The 18,568-nt window shown below is 52.8% G+C and overlaps 1 long non-coding RNA gene across 1 annotated transcript in view; it reads left to right on the top strand.

Moving 5' to 3' along the window:
* LOC146831096 (uncharacterized) overlaps positions 1-14,951 on the top strand; it is a 65,404-nt gene extending 50,453 nt beyond the window's left edge. The window contains exons 2-3 of the long non-coding RNA XR_014961523.1: positions 14,055-14,284; positions 14,767-14,951. This is a non-coding gene — a long non-coding RNA (uncharacterized LOC146831096). The remainder of the gene's footprint in view (positions 1-14,054; positions 14,285-14,766) is intronic.
* The last annotated feature ends 3,617 nt before the right edge of the window (positions 14,952-18,568 follow it).

Raw genomic sequence — 18,568 nt, 5'->3', positions numbered from 1 at the left:
GGAGACCCCTGTGGAGGTGCCGCTCCTGGAAATGCCGAATCAGGGAGTCCATAGCCAAAATGAACAAGAGCGGTGAAAGCGGACAACCCTGCCGTGTACCGCGCGTTAGAGAGAATGGGCGAGATAACGTGCCGTTGATACGCAAACAGGCCGTGGGGCGACTATAGAGGAGTCGAGTAGTGGCTAGGAAGTTCGCCGGCATGCCCATGCGCTCCATGACGGAAAGAAAGAAAGGCCATTCTAAGGAGTCAAACGCTTTTTCGGTATCCAGGAGGATCGCCGCAGCAGGTGTGGCCGGGTTAATTCTGTGCAGAACAGTGAATAGCGTCTGCAAATTCAGTGACGTCGAGCGACGGGGGACAAAGCCAGATTGTGCGGGCGATATAATGAATTCCATCAATTGGGAAAGTCTGTTGGCCACTATTTTGGCCAAGATCTTATAGTCGGTGTGTAAGAGGGAGAGGGGCCTATACGACCCACACAACGACGGGTCCTTGTTCGGCTTCGGGAGCAGCACTATGACTGCCTCACAAAGAGTAGGCGGGAGGGACCCTCGCTCCAAAGCCTCCACGTAGACCTCTATGAACTCCTGCATACCCCTATCCAGGAACACGGGAGCGATTTCCGATAGGTAGGCCTCTCGAGAGGCCGAGGAGTCACCTAACTTGGTGGTATATAAATCAGTGAAGTAGGCCAGGAATTCGTCCCGGATCTCAGCGGGCGTCGTGCGGAGTATACTATCCACGCCCCTCACCTCGGCTATCAGGGACTTACTATACGGCGGTCTCAGAGCCTGCGCTAGCGTGCGCCCCGGCCGATCCCCCTCCCTGTACCTACGAGCAACATGTTATTTCCCCAGATAAAGGATCTCCCTGTCCGCGGCCTCCCGGAAGTCCGACAGCAGGCGTAGGCGCCTGGTAGACACCACGCCCGTTGCGCCTCAGTGTCTGTCGCGTCTAGCTGCGTCTCCAATTGTGTGATTGTCGTGCGCAATGCCTTCAGGACCCCAGCATGTTTAGCTATGCAAATCCCTCTGATATAGGCCTTGAACCCCTCCCAGAGTACTGCCCACGAGTCCACCGAGCCAGTATTAATCGTGAAGTAGTCTTCTATCGCTTCGGAAACCTCATGGACAAAGAGGTCGTCCAACAGCGCCCTCCCGGGGAAACGCCACTGCCGCTCAAAACCCTCAAGCCGAGGAACGTCTAAACACAGTAAGACCGGAGAATGGTCCGAGTATGTTCTAGGGAAAGTCCTCAACGCGCGGAACCAAGGGGACAGGCCCGGGGAGAGGAGCCAGTAGTCGATCCTGGTCCAAGTGTTGTGTTGCCCAGAGAAGTGTGTGTAGTCAGTATTGCCCGGATTGCGCCTGCGCCATATATCAGTCAGAGAGAACCGACGGCAGAGGTCCAGGAATGCGCGCCTTGCCCTAGGCTTAGAGTCAGTGGCCCCAGAAGTGCTGTCCAGCCCCACCTCCAGTAACAGGTTTAAGTCGCCGCCAAGCAGGATACCAGCCGGTGCAAGGGTTGCCAGCTGAGCAGCAAGCGCATAAAAAAAGTCCGGGGAATCAGTGTTAGGAGCATACACACATACAAGAGTGACCACATGACCCATCAACACCCCTCTCACGATGCAGTAGCGTCCCTCCCTGTCTCCCAGAAACGTCTGGCAGTGAAACGGGACTCTCTTATGAATCAGCACCGCGGTGCCCCTAGCATAATTACTGAAGTTGGAAAAGTATCGGTCAGCGCCCCAAGAAGCTGCAAAGCGGGCGTCCACCGAGGTGTGTAAGTGTGTCTCTTGAAGAAAAGCAATGTCAACCCGGTGTCGATTTAAGTAGTGTAGTATCTGTTTGCATTTACGCTGGTTGTTTAGGCCCCGGACATTCCAAGTCATTAACGATAGATTGAGAGGAGCTTCAGTCAAACCTATATGGGCCATCGATGCCAGTCAGCAGGTAATGGGAGCAAGAAAGACGTAGTGTCCCCGTGCATCAATAAAGTCAGCTCACACACAGCCATATCAGAAAGATCAAAATTGCCTACCCCTACCCCCCTCCCCCCACCCAGCCAAACCACGCAAACGTGAGGCAGTCCCAAACCTAGAAGAAAAAAACATAGCTCTAGACAGTAATACCAAGTGTAAACAAACAGAAAGAGGCAGAGCATCACAACCAAAAGAGATCCCAACGGTTTAAACCAAAGGGGGGTGACGACGATCCGCAATCAACCCAGCGCTGCATAATAAGTATACTCCAAATGTTAATAAGTCCCCAGATAGCAAGAGTCAAATAGAATAAAGTTAGGACACGGGCGCCTTCTCAGCCGACACCGGAGGTCGCAAACAGGTCCTGGCTGACCGCTGATCCACTACGAGGGGGAGACCGTCCATCCTCATCCCCCCCCGGCGGGCCTCTGCGCGGCTTGTAGTTACGGCAGAATTCCTGGACCGCAGTGGGATTGTCAAAGAGCCGAGCACGGCCATCGATCTCGACCCGCAGTCGGGCCGGGTAGAGCATTCCATATTTGAGGCCTAGATTCCGGAGCGCAGCCTTCGCCCCTGCATACTTTCGCCTGGCCTCCTGGACCATGGCGGTGAAATCTGGGTAGAGTGAGAGTCTCGAGCCCTGCCAAGTAATCTCACCCTTCTCTCTGGCTAGCCGCAAGGCAGTGTCGCGGTCTCGGAAGTTCATAATACGGGCAATAAGCGGGCGAGGCGGGAGCCCCGGGTTAGGTCTCGGCCCCAGGGAGCGGTGAGCTGTCTCCACTACAAAGCCCGGAGTGAAGGATTCTCTCCCAAAAATGTCCGCCAACAGTTGTTCCACAAAAACGTCCAGCCTGCCCGTAGCCGTGGATTCCGGAACCCCAGTGATTCGCACGTTGTTGCGCCGACTGCGCGATTCCAAGTCCTCGTTCTTGATGGCCACTTCTTTCAATATGCGCTCCAGTCTGTCCACCCGTTTGGCCTCCTGCACCGATCTATCCTCCACAGCAGAGATCCGGGCCTCAGCCTCTACCAAACGCTTGTCGTGGGCCTGGATCTTGGCCCCCATAGTTTCCAGCGTCTTATCCAGGGCATCAAAGCGACCATCCAGGGCCCTGAAGCCGGCCCGCATCTCCTGAAGCCAGTCCGGGGATGGGCCGCCGGGCCACCGGACGTGCCACCGGCAGGATCCGGCATGTCAGGGCGGCTCTCCGCTGGCTGCTCAGATAGTTTCTCGAACGGTAACGTTTTCTGCCTTGGGTCCTTGCGACCCATGCTCCCAACCGACAGATGGCCACCTGCCCGCTGTTTGTAGATCAAGGTTGGCCCAGTTATGGTGCAGCGTCAGTCCGGCAGGACAGTCCAATCCGCAGCCAAGCAGCTCCGGTCAACGGGCGATGCAGTGCCCACCGGGCACCGGACAGGTCTCGACTCCGCTGTACAGCAGGCCAGGGTCACCACTATATGCAGCCAGCAGGATCCAGAAGGAACAGAGGGGGAACCAGAGCGATATAATCAGCAGCCGCGACTCGGCGCTGCCGGAAGGGGCGAGGGAGGACAGCCCGACCAGGCCGCGGAACACATGACACACCCAGAGAGGGCCCAAAGACAGAGGCAGAGACAGCCCGAGCGCAAGGCCCAGCGCAGAGTCCAACCGCCCCCCCACCGCCAACAGGCCGTCCCGCCACCCCTCCCCGGCCCCCGACCGAATTAGCCCGGGGCCCCAGGGAGGAAACAACGAGCGAGGCCGCGCCCGGCGCGCAGGGCAAGAGCCGAGCGCCCGGTCGCCCTCCGGCCCGCAACAGCGCAGAGAAGGCAGCAGACCCCTGCTAGTCCGCACCCTGGCGCTCAATGCCCCCCCCGGGTACCTGTCTCACGGCCGGCCGCCGTCCACATACTCGCGTCCCCAATCCCCGAGTCAGCCCGCCATCTTGTGCCTCAGGGCGATGTGGCCTCCGCCGGATGCCCCAGCGATACGAGCGGCCCGGTCTGCATCTCGGCTCGCTCCGGGGCTGCAGGAGGATCAGCGGCAGTGTCAGGCATCCCACGCCCGCATCAGGAGGGCGAGGAAATCAGCTTTAGCGCCGGGTCGATGGCGGAGCTTCAACGCTGCGCGGCCATCTCCGCTCGCGGCTTGGCCACGCCCCCCCTATTTATCCACCCTTCAGCATGTTCGATGGCCTTCCCAGAAGTGAAACAACTGCTCTTTACTTTAACTGCAGTTCAGGGTGCATTCCCTATGATGCACTGTGCCAATACAGGCTTACTTGTTAGGTGTTGCCAGGTTGTGCATTACCCATCACCGTCCAGTCACTGATTACAGAATACGCTAGAAAACATATTAGAGTTCGCCTCCCAGGTCAACTGTGCATTTGTTAACAAGTTTTTGTTTGTGGCCAACACCATACCCTTCTCTCTGCCAGCTGGCCTCCTCCTTTATGAGAGTACCACGCCGGCAAGAATTCTTACCAAAACGGGAATGCAAAACTGCTGCTCTTCGTAAAGCTGGATATGTCTGATTTAATCCATTGTGCACTGCGTGCAATATGTGCCTTACATATAGAGTTGACTAAGCCCTTGTTTACTTGATACTTGATTATTCACAAAATTGGGGGTTTAAACTGATACCCGTGTACCGCACCAGTAGTGGAAATTTACCTGCTCCTTCCAAATTTGAATGCACGCTGTGTTCTAGTAACTGTTGGCATGAGTGCAATGAACCCTTCTTTCTCCCCCTCACTGGAGCCTCAGCACACACATTTTTGGAATGGCAAACTTACACAACCCCCTTCTGAAAAACCTTCACTATTTGTGTGTTCCTGGCACTGTACCCTTCTGCTCGTGTATGGCCAATATAAAGCCTATAGCACATCGCCTGCCCCCCATACTGCTTTATTACATGACCATATTGCATGCCAGCCTCTGCCCTTCTGACTGTGATATTTAGCTGCTATGACACAATGCTGATATCCCCTCCCAGCACAAGTCGTGCTCTTCCCAACCTGCTAATGTGTACCATGGAGCAGACAAGTAGGTGGGGCCGGGGGGGGGGACAATAAATACCGAGACCTGCGTTTTCTTCAAAAATGAACATGCCAACTGTTGTAAATACATTGTAGCTTTTTTGTGCTTTAACACCTTGTTTCCCTAACTTTCTCGGACAGCAGCACACTTGTTAGGTGACAGCTTCCACACCCAGCCAGCTGCTATGGCTATCAGGGCGGGGAATTTTTTGCTTAACTGAAGCAACCTGTAACATGCCCTCGGCCCAGAGTGCACATACTTTGCTGAATTTGACCAGACATTTGCACAGACCTTTTTGATTGCTAACCCCTGGCGAACACATTAATGGTGTCAAATCTGGATTGAGGGAATGTTTGTATTCTGCACACTATTGCAGTCACTGCACCCTTTGGAGTGACAACTTACGCAGCCCACCAGGCTTGCTTAACTGCAGTCCGATCACAGATACACACTACCTGCTAACCATCTGTAAACCTTGGTGCTTAATCCAGCTAAAGACCAAGTTCACTTTGTTCTCCCCGGATTTGATTGCCCTCCACAGAAACAAAGCGGTGTTCGGCTTACCTTCTAGTCACCTTGTAATTCATGTTGGAAAATGTTTACCCTGCAAAGCCAGAGAGTCTTGTGTAATAATAAACCAATGATAATGTCGGAATATAAGATTCCCAGTTTCATGTTTTGCCGCAGCCCATCTATTGTCGCTCCGCTGGGACCCCTCTGCCTCACTGCAATTAACCTCGCTACATAATACATCTCCCTTAGTGCACTTGCCTGTCACTCAAAGACACCTGGCAACATCATGACGCACTGCAGCTTGGTGAAGCAGGGTTTTGAGGCAAACATACCGCAGTCCGTGTTTTCCGCATTTATCCTTTAGAGAGGCTCCAGTTTGTATGAAGTGTGTGTCAATGTCCTGGCAAGGCATATCCAATAGCCGGTTCCATGTTGATGACTGTCCTACTATGGGGTTGATTCCGATCCGGGTCGGACAGCTCTCCAAGAGCTGTTCGTAGCCTTACCTTGCGACCGACACGTACCGGTAGCCAGTCCGTTCTGATGATGAAGTACGATGCGCATAACTGCCAAAAACCGGACCGACACGTAGGCTGTGATTCAAGCTCCATTCTCCGTCCGAGCCGTAACTCCTAACGCCGAACTGAGTCGCCCGGAAGCAGTATCCATAGCAGTTTCCGCCCCGACCATTACGATGCGTACTTCCTACGCGCCGGACGGGTCGCCACGTACGGCACGTCACAGCATCCAGAAAAGAAGCATATCAGCTACGATTCGCGCCACAACTCAATTCATGGCTACGAGACGGACCAGCTTGCAATGGGTACGAGAGAGTAGGAGCAACAAGCAGCATGTACGAGACGAACACATCATGAATCCCATCGCGCAGGTCATACCAGTACTGTACATCTATGACCGGATCAGGAACAGACGCGGACGGCGCAGACAGTAAGTCAGACACCTACCACACAAACAAACGACACATACCCGCCAAATGTCGCACACACCCAGAGGATCCATATCCTGGCCACTAGCAACAGGCCACCATAGGGGTTGCATGGCCAGCACCACTACCACCCCCACTCATAGGGCTTATGTTGCCCATCACTCCTGCCACCCCCACACATAGGGGACCTGTTGCCCAGCACTCCTGCCACCCCACCCATAGGGGACCTGTTGCCCATCACTCATGCTACCCCCACCCATAGGGGAACTGTTGCCCATCACTCCTGCCACCCCCACCCATAGGGCTTATGTTGGCCATCACTCCTGCCACCCCCACCCATAGGGGACCTGTTGCTCATCACTCCTGCCACCCCCACCCATAGGGGACCTGTTGCCCATCACTCCTGCCACCCCCACCCATAGGGCTTATGTTGCCCATCACTCCTGCCATCCCCACCCATAGGGCTTATGTTGCCCATCACTCCTGCCACCCCCACACATAGGGGACCTGTTGCCCAGCACTCCTACTACCCCCACCCATAGTGCTTATGTTGCCCATCACTCCTGCCACCCCCACACATAGGGGACCTGTTGCCCATCACTCCTGCCACCCCCACTCATAGGGCTTATGTTGGCCATCACTCCTGCCACCCCCATCCATAAGGGACCTGTTGCCCAGCACTCCTGCCACCCCCACCCATAGGGGACCTGTTGCACATGCACCCATAAAAAACACAGTAATGTTGGGAGGAACTAAGGTGCGCAGACTCCTCACACAAGGACAGTCTACAACCCTGGTGAATGACAGACACGCTGCACAGTATGGGGTACATGGCCATGACGTCAAAGCTCCCGTAACATTCGGAATACCTGCCACAGTCCCAGGACAATGCAGAAGCCAAGGAGAACCACAAGGCACACATGCTGACACCTGCCAACATTGCAGCCCTGAACATGACAAGTGGGAGCAGTCACACACACATACACATGTCTCAATCACTGAAAGGTATCACCTAGGGACAACGACATGATATTGGGAACAAACAAGTGCCTTGGGGACCCCTGACTGTGTCCCACCTACGTCTGACCACTCAGAACTGACAAATCCCAATGATGAAACACCAATTAACAGTAGTGTGTCATGCACCCACACATCTGGTAGTCCATGGCAAAGTTGTGGGATGAACACAGTACAACTCAGCAAGCATCAACAACAGGAACATATAAAGGGAACACTGCCTGTGTATGAAAAGGGATGTGGACACACACACACCATTGGCCCAGGCAATGTCATGGAACAACACACTTACTTGAGGGGACTCCACTCCTGTGGAAGCTCAGCTGTGCCAAACATAGTCCCAGCAGGTCTCAGTCATGTCAGCAGAACACTTGGTCAGTCAGCCATCAGTTACCACACAATATAGGCTCTGGTCACAACAGCCTGGGTACGGGAGTGTCCCTTAAGTCATCTACACATACTCAATACATATGTCCAGCAAGTTGCACAGAGGACCCAGTTGCTCCTACACCAATGATGCCCACACTTACATGTCCAGTGTAGATGCGCCCACAGTCAGGGAAATAGACAAATTGGACAATGGGAAGCACATCATATGTGCATGTGTGCAAGCCACAGATGTGACCATGCAAATTAAATGTTTACAGAGATGTTCACAAGTTGTTAATCATGACACACCCAGTTAGCTGCAAAGGATGATATGGATAACGACCAGAATAGGATACATATCTCATGGACCACATGGAGTACCTCACATCAACACCTCAGTATTCAACATTGGAAATCCAGTATTACAACTGCAAGTTCATGCTAAACATCATCAACATAATGTACAGCTAAATCAAATTCACAAGGATAAAGAAAAGTGCTTTATTCAGCAATTATTAAATGCAAAGTCCTTTCAAAACAAAGGCCAATGGCCAGTTCATATCCAAATGACAAAAAGTTAACGAGTGACACCTGTCACACGTTGCTTGCCTGCACTGGTAAGGACAGGGGACATCCCCTCGGAGGGGCATACATGGGGGCAGGCCAGGCACCGCAGGGACAGGATCAGGGCGCAGCAGAAGGAGGCAGTGAAGGGGTGGTGGATGCTGGAGAGTCACTTGCAACTGTAGTGGAGCTGACTGAAGTGGTGGGTGTCAGATGGGGTGGGTGCCGGCACAACTTCAGTGGGCAGGTCAGATGGAGTGGATTGGGTCCCCACTGCAGTGCCCAAGTCAGACGGGGTGGTTGAGGACTCCACTGCAGTGCCTAAATCCATGTGAGCGGAATGGGGTGCAGGTGAGGTCGGCAGGACAGAGGGGGGGACACGGTCCCCACATCAGTGGCACTATCCGTCTGACCGGGTGTGGAGGAGCAAGTGGTGGGGGGGAGGGCCTCAGCATTTTGGGGATGGTGTATCTGTGGGTGGGGGAACCTGGGGCAGGGTGTGGCAGGGGAACCTCTGGAGTGGTGGCCTGGGGGATGGAGGACGGAGACTTCGTCTTGGAGCTGCGTGGCGGCGGTGGGGTCTTGCTCTTCCGGCTCCGGGGGGACTTGCAGCTGGGGGCCTCAGTCTGCGCATGGGGGAGGGTGTGAGGGGCTCTCCCCTCTGTGTGTGTGGGGACGTCCACTTCCCCTTGTAATCTGGATCTGCTGGGTCGGTGGGGAAGAGGCCAAGGTCACAGAGGAAGAGTTTCTGTGGAGATGGGGTTGCAAGTGAGGCAAGGGAAGGGGGCTGGGGGGGAGAGGTTTCGGAGGACTGCGGAGTGGTTGTGGATGACTGTGTGTGTGTCTGCAAACCATCCCCTGTGAGTGTGGTATCAGTCCCCTGCGCTTGCTTGTGTGCACGTCTAGACCTTGGTTTGGATGTTTGTGTGCTGCCCGTGTCTGTGGGTTTGTGAGAATGTGCAGGTGTGTGTGTGCCTGGGACAGGTAGGGTGCTAGGAATCGTGGGTGGTGCAAGGGTAGGAGGGGTGCGGGACTGTTGGAGGAGGGACACTGCTGCCGTCAGGGAGGCGGCCACGGACTGATTGGTCCTCTGTAGGGCAGACATGCCCGATGAAATGCCCTCCATGAACGACATCAGTTGCGTCAACAGACTGGTGTGTGCATGGAGGACACTCAGCTTCGATGTCTGCCCTACATGGATCTATCTAAGTAAGTCCACAGACTCCTCACTCAGGGCAGCAGGGGACACAGGGGCAGGGGGTGCGGTGCCTGGCACAAAGGAGACATGCTCCTGAACATGGGAGCCTCCACGGACCTCTAGGATGGCAGCCGATGGGAAGGGGGTGATGGTAGTGGTGGTGGGGGCGGTGGTGGGGACAGCCTCACTAGCTGGGATTTGGTTGCTGCTGACACCCGCCTCCACAAGGGAGTCATCCTCAGACCTGCTGTGGCCCTCAGCTGGGGTTGATGGTGCTGACGACTCCTCGGTGTGGCTCCACTCGCCCTCTGTGCCACTGTGTCCCCCTGACTCCTCGCCTTCTGTCCCTGTCAGGCTCTGTGGCTCCTCCTGGTCCGTGGAGCTGTCCCCTCCTGTGGCAATGAATGTATCTGGATAGGAATAGGAAGAAAGAGAACAGCATCAGTCACCTGCACTGACTGCACACACCACAGTGAGTACATCACATCACAGGGCAAGCCCTGGCATCATCAGCTGAACACTGCTCAAAGTGCCAACACTGTTTAGAATACGCCAATTGTCATTTTCACCATCAACCATGGCACACATATCCCTCCTTGACTTGCACCCATATGTCTGTTGCAAGTTGGATGCTAATACCCCAATGTGCCGACATGCACCACCCACACATTTGTTGCACATGCAAGTGAACATGTAGGAGTATGTCACTATACACACAGCACATCTCTTGCCACTGACACAGTACAGGTGTCCGGAGGAAGGGATGGGTAGAGACTCATTTCACATGCTTGTGATGCATGCCAGCAACACACACTATGATGTTCTCATGTCCTGATAGTCTATGCCACAATGGGGTGCATGGTGCACACTTGAACACAATGCAGGATCACTCATAGCAAGTTAAATGCCATGGTACTGGCATGCGTGGAAAGTCAGTCAACACTGTCTCCTGTCACAGGGGCAGGGCATCCAGACAACAACAGTATGCACTGTGTCACAATCATAGCTCAGGGGTAAACCAAACTCTGCAGATGACAAGTGCACTTGCCCATCCCCTGCAAACAACATATCCAGGACCCAGAATACCCCACATCATGCAAATAAGACAAATGAGTCTCTGCTAACACAACTCCCTGTACATTAGCAAATCACAGTCTGCCGTGCATGTAACCCAGCTGCCTGAAGTACACAGTTGCATACACCATTGTGTGCTGTCAGATGATCACACACCTATATGACACACAGGTCTTGTCTCTCACAGTCACATCTCAGATGTCCTGCTGACCCTGAAAATAATGTACATCCCAGTTGGACGTAACAGGAAGCCACACTTTGATGACACAGAGGCAGACACCTGAAGGCACAAGTCACTAAGCACAACCTGTAAGGTGATACACAGGAGTGGGATTACAGAGTGTTTCTAAATGCCCTTGAGGAGGCATGACTGCCCAGGTCTACGTGAAACAGTGTTCGGCCCTGGACAGTAGTCAGGTGGCTAAGCAAGTGTGACATACTTTATATACATACTCCTGCGGTCCACAAATTGGAGTCCCCCCTGCTGTATGGGTTTGTTTGAAATACCCCAGCCACATGTGGTGAGTCAGACCAGCAATTGGAACACATATCAAGGGCACACACAGATCAAATGTCAGATCCCAGGCATTGGGTAAACAATTGACCTACCCATTAAACACACAACGGAGTCACGGGAACAGATGCTGTCCGGAAGCTGAAGCATAGCTGACTGCAGGGACACAGTGCCCGAATGACACAAGCAACAGACTGTAGGGGCCACACCTGTGGAACAGATGAGGAGGGTGCATCACACAATTGAGGGACATGAGTATTGAACTACAAGACCTACGTAATGTGGAAGTGTGACCAGGTCAACAGAATGCAATTAGCATGTCAGACATAGTACACAGATTAGGCATGGACTTACCCCCTCCGTGCGGCTGTCTGGCCTTCAGCTGCCTATCCAGGTCCGGGAGGACCACCGCCAGGATTCGGAGCATGTGGGGGGTCAGGGTCCGATGTCCGCCCCTCCTGAGAGGAGGTGACAGCTTCAGCTGGACTCTTGCGATCCTCCGGGTCCAGCCCCGAAGGTCCTGCCACCTCTTCTGGCAGTTGCGGATCCGGCGCTTGTAGACCCCCACCGAACGAACTGCCCGGGCGATGGTCAGCCATATCTCCTGCTTCTGGTGGCCATCAACCTGTGAGGATGACAAAGTTAAAAGTACATTAACACACCTGCCCCATATTTATCCTGCACACATTTGGATATACATGTCATCATCACAAAGGAAAATGAGTTACACAGGTAGTGCAACCATGGAAAAGGACAAATAACCTGCATGTCTGACATGTTACCAGTGCCTGGGAAGTTTAAGCTTGCACAAATGCACTTTAGCAGCAGAACACCTGTTCATTACATGTACCTACACACTTTGGGGGATGAAAGTACTCAGTGAGAATGCTTGCCACTGGTGTACACACTGCTAGTACTGCTAGTCAGACAACATGCATAATTAGAAAGGCAGTGGACTGCACACTCACCTGCTCCCCTGGTTTCCCATACAGCTTGCTGTACTGTGGAAGGAGCCCATCCAGCAGGGCCTGGTTCTCCTCCTCAGTGAAGGCTGGGGCCCTTTCAAGAGTATGTGCCATAGCAGGAGCCAGAGGATGCAGAGACAGCAGCAGTGGTAGCAGGGATGTGGTCCAGTAGCATGTAGTGCAGGCAAGTGAGCTCCCTGGGGGCCATCCAGCCTTATATCTGTGCTGCAGAGGCAGACTCTGTGCCATGTGTCCCCAGTAATAGGTCCGACACGGTTGCATTCTATGAATCTGGCCAATCCATGGAAATGTATGACTCGTACACTTCTTCCGCATCGTTCAAATCTTCACCTTCATAAAACTCTAGGAATTGCAATATTGTTGTAGGCATCCAACTGAATTTCCAGCGCACAACTCATACAAGTTTTGAATCTGCATCCGTCTCCATGACAGTCCAGAGCCAATGGGCGCGCCCGGCTCGGTCAATTGACTGTACAACGCGTAGTTTGAAAATACACATGCACCCGTCTCCATACGATTCAATGGCCAAGGCGTACGCCTGTCTCGGACCATGCCTGCCCGACGCGCATGCATGATAGTCGCCCGCGTCGGACCTCATTGCAGTCAATGGCAAAGCGTACGCACGGCTCGGTCATGAACCGTGCAATGTGTACGCATTGTCACCCGCGTTGGACCTCATTACAGTCAATGGCAAATCGTACGCATGACTCGGACATGAACCGTGCTATGCGTACGCATTGTCACCCGCGTCGGACCTCATTGCAGTCAATGGCAAAGCGTACGCACAGCTCGGTCATGAACCTTGCAATGCGTATGCATTGTCACCAGTGTCAGACCTCATTGCAGTCAATGGCAAAGCGTACGCACGGCTCGGTCATGAACCGTACAATGCGTACGCATTGTCACCCGCGTCGGACCTCATTGGTGTGACTATTTGACAGATTCAACACACAATTACTTCCCAGGGACACGTGCACACCTACCACACTGCAGCATTGGCTACACAGTGTCCCATGGCATGTAAGGCTGCATTCCCTGTGTGTTGGGGGGGCAACATTTGGTTTGTTGTGTGTCACTTTTGTTCAGCCACTCCCAGGCTGTGCACGTGTTCATGGGGGCAGAATCCTTTGTGTGTTGTGCACATTATCACTCTGATGTACTGTGATGTGCAAATGTACAGTAATGGGCATGAGTCACGGACATAGTTGCAGGTTCGATATGTTTAAGACATGTCACATACACCCTGAGTCCTGGGGGGATGGCATGTACGTCACAGTGAGACCTGTAGTCACAATTCTGATGTGCACCCACAGTCTATGTGCATGTTGTGTCTCAGATGTGGATGATCAAATGTGCCCAATGGGAGACAGTCTCCACATCCACGTGGTATATGCAGCAACCTTGATGGTGTGTGTGTGAGACATACATGTAGGGCCTGCAGGGACAACAGTGGCCACTACCTGTGAGACTCACGCTTACCTTGTGGTGTGTACGTGATACGCCATGTCCATGCCAGTGTTGATGTGGCAATACAGGGACCCTGGGTATCTGCATGGCAAAGATCTGTGATGCCTGGGAGACATAAGGCCTCACTTGTCATTGTGGTGTGTGTTTGTAACGTCACAGCAGTACATAGGTCGGGTGACACAGCCCAATGATTGGCCATTGCACTACATGGGACTTATGTGGACATGTGGAATTGAGATGTGAGGTGATGGTCATGTAGGGGACATATGTGTCCATGCCCAACAGCACACACCTCAGTACATTGTGTAATGTCATGATGTATCATGTGATATTGAGCCTGGTCATGGCCACATGGGTGGATGAACCGACAATCTTCCTTTGTTCATCTCTGTTCTGCAGGGCACCAGCTGTCCATCGACCATTCCCAGACCTTCAAACCATGCAGGAACGAGACTACATCTGACGGTACCGCTTCACCAGGCCACTGATTGAGGAGTTGGCGGAGCAGTTGCCGCCACATCTGCTACCTGGCCGGACATACCCTACAGCACTGACCCCAGAGGTGAAGGTGATGGCAGCCCTGCACTTCTTTGCTACTGGTACCTTCCACTACACTGTGGCTACAAAAGGTGGGATGTCGCAAACTATGTTTAGTTGTGTGCTACGCGATGTCTTGGAGGGGATGTTGCATTTCCTTGACCTGTACATCAAGTTCCCTAGCCCAGCTGAACTCCCTGAAATAAAGGATGCCTTTTATACACTGGGGAGGATGCCGAACGTCATCGGATCTATTGATGGTACACATGTAGCCCTGATACCACCACATGCACATGAGCAGGCATACCGGAACAGGAAACATTTCCACTCGATCAATGTTTTGGTGGTATGTCTTGCAGACATGTGTATCACACGTGTGTGCATGGTTCCCTGGTTCTGCGCACGATGCCTACATAATGAGGAGTAGTCGCATTGCAACGCTGATGTCACAGATGCCAGATCAGCGTGCCTGGCTTGTCGGTGTGTACTGACTGTTTATCAAAATGTGTGTTTGGCAATGTTGTATTCCGCCCTCCTACAAAACTCAGCTACTTGTTCATTTTTTTGTGTGTAGGTGACTCCGGATACTCCAACATGCCGTGGTTGCTGACACCCCTCAGGAACCCTGTGAGACCAGCCGAGATGCACTACAATGAGGCACATGGTCGGAGCAGGAGGGTGATTGAGCGGACATTTGGACTCCTGAAAAGCCGCTTTCGCTGCCTGGACAAGACCGTAGGGGCCCTCCCATATGAGCCTACAAAGGTGTGCAAAATTATCCTTGTATGCTGCATGCTACACAACATGGCAGTGTGGAAGAAGGTGCCTCTCATCCAGGATGACGATGACCAACCTCCGCCCCCTGTGGAGGATCCCGACCTGGGCCACGATGCCAGTGATGATGAGGATGAGGGTGACGTCCGCTCACAGCTCATCAACGACTTCTTCACCTGAATGTGAGTTTCCAGGGTTGTTATGTCAATGTATGGAGTTCGCCTGGAATGTGTTGTGGCTGCTCTGTTGCTCTCTGACTGTGTCTGTGTGCCACTTGACTGGATGCGTGCAGTGATGTGTCCATTCAGGTTATGTGTACTCCACAATAGGGTAGTACTGCTAACTCGTTTCTGTGTAGGTTTCTTGTGACATGTTTTGTGCATGTGTATTGCATTTCTCTCCTGTTCTGCTGTGCTTTTGACTGTGTCTTGTGTCTGTCCTTCCCAGGGTAATTTGCCTGTCGTTTGGTCAACACTGACCCCCAACACCCAGAATCTGACAGCAGTGTGGGAGTAGTCAATTGCCATCAAGGGATGTGCCACACACCCCTGGACTACAATTCTCAGACACTCTGTGACCGTGTGTCCAACGTAACGTACAATTGCCTTGCTACTATTTTAGAATAAACATGTTGCTAATGTGTAATGAACCTGTGCTATCCTTTGTTAGGTGCGTTGTCTGTCTTCCTACATCTGAGTGACATTTGCTTACCACACCTGTGGACTTGTTACCACTGACTGTGGATAGGTGTTGTGTCTGTGCATACCTATGTGTTTCAGGTCAACATCATTTTGTGGAATGAGTAACATGGCCATGGTGAGTATGTGTTCTGTTGCCATAGTGGTGTGTCTCCCTCACATGTGTCACATCACCATGACTCACCAAACGTTGGTCACATTGTTGCAGTATTTGGCATGCACTGTGTTGTTTAGCAGATCGACATCTCCATGACACATGAAAAGTTGGAATCACAACAGAGGCAAGTATGGTGTACTGGTGAGTTTATTTTTGAACATGTGTGAGGAAAGTGCACAGGATGGTGGGTGCTGTACATTGGGTTTTGAATCCAAAGTTCACATTAGAGTTGGAAGTGCTGGTAGCTGAAATGTCCAGAGTAAAGTCCACAGTCATTTGCTACATTGGACCAACATGAACCCTCCATGTCATGGGGGCGTGTTGTGTGCGATTGAACAAGGTGAACGGGTTGCGCACAAAGAAAATTGACCAGAACAGGTTTAGAGGCCCTGGGGGATGTGCTGGGACATCTGCCTTTCACATGTCCTTCTTCGGATGACCCCTCTTCTTTTTGGTGGCAGGGGGATCCTTAGGTGCAGGCCTCTGTGGTGCAGGGGACTCTCAACCAGAGTCCTCCTCCCTCCCTGTGGCGCTGGCAGATGGTGTTGCAACAGATGTTGTGGCCACACAGGGAGGTGTGGAGATGTTTGTGGTGATCTGGCGTAGGCATTGGAGTATGTCCCGATGCACCGTAGTAAGGGCATCCCACTTTGCCTCCATGCGGGCATGGTGGGCAGCTTGCTCCTGTTGTATGTCCTTGAAGATCCCCACTACCTGGCCAAATCCTCCGGTGCTATCCTGGTACGCATCTATGATGCGTGCCAGTTGGAGGTCATCATGCAGTCCAGACCCCTCTGCAAGGCGCGCCCTCTGCCTCCCACCCCTCCCAGCACCTCTATCGACATGGGCAGGACCAGCGGCGGGACGCACAGGTGACACTGGGACCCCTTGGGTGGTGTTGCTGGTGGTGTTTGCTGTAGCTTCCGGGGGGTCCTGTGTCCCTGTGCTGTGGGTGTTCAGTGGCCTTGGTCTGTCTGTGTTGGCGGGAGTGCCCTGTCGGTTTCCAGATGCTGGAGGCGTGGGTACAGGGGTGCAAATGTTGATGCTGCTGGTGCTGCATGATGACTCACACCGGAGGGGCCAGGTTGGTCATCGTCATCCGAAGAGGACAGAGACAGAGTCAAACCAGAGAGCTCAGTGTCCACCAGAGTCTGGGACTGGGAATCCTCTTCATTTGGTGCTGGGTCCCCAGCACCACCTGTGTTTTGAAGAGACACACAATGTAAGTTATGTTGCTACAGGCATCAATGGTTCACAAACATGACATATTCTACTGTACGAACGGATGCCTGCCTGTACACTGCTTTTTTCCGGCTTGTCACAGACAGAGATTGATATTGTTGTTGCACATTGCCCAGCCATGAAGAAATATTTCAATGTGCATGTCGAAGTGTGTGCATGCCCAGCTCATGGATAGATTTTTCTGTACATGACCATTGCTACTCAAGGGCCATCACGTTGCTGACACAGGTGTGTCATCCCTGTACACATGTGAGCTTTAACAAGGACATACGTGCTATTCTACTGGGGATATGTTGTACTATTGGGGCATGTGTGGTAGCAGAGTTTGCTAGTCTTTGTGTGCCACATTGGTGTATTGGTACAACATGGTCACAGTCCGGTATGCCTGTGATCTCTTTGGAGGAAGTGTTTTCTTCCAGTGTTCCTATTTCCCATCTCATTTCCTACAAGTGATGATGTCACCATCGTTGATGAGTCTGGTGCTGAGTTTTATACGTGCATATGTGATTGGACTTGTCAATTTTCCACATGTTGACATGGATTGGGCAAGGTAGCACTCTGGGTTTTCAATGTTCATGACAGTGAGGGCCGGTGGTGTGTGTGTTGCAATTTGGCTGCTGTGAGTAGCATGTCTCCTCCAATGCTGTCCATGTTTGACCTTGTGTCTACAGTGTCTATGTCAGTGAGTGGTGTGTTGAGTGAAGGATGCCTATGTTTCAGCATGATGTAGGGGTGGAATGCAGCTCACAACAGCACCGAGTGTGAATGTGACCATGCTATAGTGTCGGCAATATTGGTGTGTCCATTCCATTCACTGTCAGATGTCCCCTGTCAATGATGTATATGTGAATTCCTGTGTGTTTTGTACAATGTACCATATATATGGCTCTCCACATTTGTCATCTGCAAGACACACCCTCCCTGCCTGGCCAGGGGGCACCCCTGGACACTGCATCCCCAGAAATGATTTAGAACATGTGGTTGCAATGGCTGTGTGTGCGACCGGGTTTTGTTTGGTCAGTGCATATGTGTGATTGTCAACCACATCATTTCTCAGGCCCAGTGTCAGACATCTTGACAGTCCCTTCCCACTCCCTGTGGGGCGAGCATGTGTCAATGTGAGCTTGCTGGGCCATGTGGGTGGGTGTGGATTGTATGTGACTGCAACTCCCATCATGCTCTTGGTTACACCCCCCTTCCCAGCATGCCCATACTTCCTCCCTCTTGACTCTGCTTTCCTGTGAGAGGGTGTGACAGCAATGGCAAGATGGCTGACTGTGAAGTCCTGTTGTTTGTTGTTGCCCAGTTCCCAGCAGGGCCTTGTGCTCCCCACAACAGAGCCCAGTGTCAGACATCTTGTCAGCCCATTCCCACTCCCTGTGAGGTGAGCATGGTTCAGTGTGAGCTTGCTGGGCCATGTGGGTGGGTGGGGATTGTCTGTGACTGCAACTCCCATCATGCTCTTGGCTACACCTCCCTTCCCAGCATGCCCATACTTCCTTCCT

The sequence above is a fragment of the Triturus cristatus genome, chromosome 5_1, assembly GCF_964204655.1.
Source record: "Triturus cristatus chromosome 5_1, aTriCri1.1, whole genome shotgun sequence".
In the NCBI taxonomy this organism is placed as follows: domain Eukaryota; kingdom Metazoa; phylum Chordata; class Amphibia; order Caudata; family Salamandridae; genus Triturus; species Triturus cristatus.
Note: the sequence above shows the minus strand (reverse complement) of the source record. Positions and strands in the feature narration are given on the sequence as shown.